This window comes from Oratosquilla oratoria, chromosome 43 (genome assembly GCF_046742065.1).
Source record: "Oratosquilla oratoria isolate Oo_2021 chromosome 43, ASM4674206v1, whole genome shotgun sequence".
In the NCBI taxonomy this organism is placed as follows: domain Eukaryota; kingdom Metazoa; phylum Arthropoda; class Malacostraca; order Stomatopoda; family Squillidae; genus Oratosquilla; species Oratosquilla oratoria.
In genome coordinates, this window is record NC_134819.1 from 1,418,543 (window position 1) to 1,421,042 (window position 2,500).

The window sequence follows — 2,500 nt, forward strand, 5'->3', positions numbered from 1 at the left end:
CTAGAAATGTATGGGTGGGTATATTGTCACCCGTGAATTTGGAGAGATCTAAAGTTTCATGTACTATAGTCATCAGTTGTGGAATGGGATGTTTGGTGGACGAAGAAACCATGGTGGTAGGACTTGAAGGTGGAATTTGTGACAGTGGAGATGAAGGGAGTGAAGGTAGTGACTCTGGAGATGGAAGGAGTGGAGATAGGAACTCTGGGGATGAAAGGGGAGGGTAATTGGGACTATGAAAAGGAAAGCGAGGAAATTTTGTCATACGGTAAGGTTGTATAGTAAAGCCTTGTATCTAAGGTCCGAACATATGAATAAGGTTGAGAAGAGTGGTAACGTGGCTTAGGGTTTCGAGTGGCGTTTGGAGGCTAGTAAAAATGGTTGATCTTTCTCTCTCTGGTCTTCGTCTGTTTTATTTGTGACAGGAGGTGTTTATATACAGGGCTCGCGGCTAGGTTGCCGAAGAGATATTTTTTATTTACAAGGTGCTGTTTCAGCAAATAATAGAGGTCAGGAAATGTTTTTAAATATTATACAATTTGCATATACATATGTACAATGTTATAGTTTGCCCGAGGTTTGGACAGGATGGACATATCCTGTAGGAATATGTAATTTGGATGTAAATGGTAATTGCTTGGGTTGGTGGCAATCGCTTGGGTTGGTGAGGTGTCGATATCGGCGTCCAGCTGCAGTGAGGTCTTGTCCGAGATAATGGCTGGTGCCGGGCCTTCTCGCTGATGTGAGGTCGAGTTCAAGTCAACTCTCGATGTGCACCCTTGTATCTAAGGTCCGAACATATCTGGTGGCAGCGGTGGGATAGTTTGTTTGTGGAATTTTTCAGGTTTGAAAGGTGTCGGCCCGAATTTCGGACGTGAGAGCGATACTTCCTTGAGAGGTTGACCGATGCGGTGGCTGGCTCACGGCTTTTGTTTCGTTGCCGGCTGCTGGGCTGGTCGCTGGGTAGGTAGCACTGCGAAGTTCGAGTTGGTAGATTCCGTCCTGGTCGCTGGGTAGAATGCACAGCGAAGCTTGGGTTGGTAGATTTTGCTCTTGTCGCTGGGTAAAACGCACAACGAAGTTTGAGTTGGTTGATTTTGTCCTTGTCGCTGCAGGCGCCGTTGTAGTTACCTCGGAATCTTGATTTGCTCTTCGTAATCCCACCGTTGGCCGCCAGATATATTTGGACCTTAGATACAAGGCCAACGATAGTGCCAAAGAGTTTTCCACTTACCTTAGAAATAGTAGGAAGAAGTCTTGAGCAGCAGGTAGAATGAAGAGAAGTAGTATTGAAGGGAAGAATTTCTTGGCTGCAAACAGTGGAAGAAATGAGTAAAGATACAGAGAGGAGGTACACTCGTAATTACACACACACACACACACACACACACACACACACACACACACACACACACACACACACACACACACACACACACACACACACACACACACACACACACACACACACACACACACACACACACACACACACACACACACACACACACATTTATATATATATATATATATATATATATAATATATATATATATATATATATATATATATATATATAATGTACTTAAAATAATGAGTTATTTGACAATTAAGTTAAGTTATACACTATGAATATATATATTGAAACCACTATAACACGATCTCACAGGCACCAGTACAAGTTCATAGCACGGAACGTCAATCTTGAAGGAAGGCAATCTCACGGAACCGAGGAATTTCCTGGTAACTGGAAGACGAAGTTCTGCGGATGATGCCTGTGAGCGGGGAAGATGAACGCTCGGTGAAACTGCGGAGGATACCGGTAAGCGGGGAGAAGACCGGATGCTCGCTGCTGCTCGCTGACGAGGCGGTGGCGGTTGGGGGATGAGGAGGTTCCCCGGTTGGCATAGATCATGAGGACGGAGGAGCAAAGGAGGTGTCGTAAGATACGGGAGTGGGTAGCAGCTTTCCACTTGGAGGTGGTGGATGGAGTATGAGAGGTGGATCCAGTTGGACTCGTCCAAAGCGACAGGGGTATGAGTTGACTCACCCGCGTTTGATTGACAGGACTTCCTGTTATTGGGTAGCAAATGGGGTGAGATAGAGGGAGGGCTAGTGGAGGAGGGTGCGTCGATACAGGAAATGGTGTACATTTCACTATTGGTGAACGTGGTTGTGGAGATGGAGGTGACCCTAAAGCAGATCTTCTATACCGTATTGTCGAGGCGGACATTTCTTGTAGTCGCAGGTAATAGTGGTCACATAGGTAGGTACTTGCCGTAAGTAAAAGGCAGTTAACTGCGCCAGAAGCTTGGAATACGTTGAAATCGTTGAACCGCTCTGCACTGAACACGTTGAACACACTCGTTGGGTGGGAGGGCTGGAAAAATGCACTTTTCGTAACTAATGTTCGTTGTTCGTATCCCACCGTTGTGGCACCATTTTGTTGGCTGTGCAACATCTGAAATAATAGTAGATTCCAGTTCATATTTTTTATTGC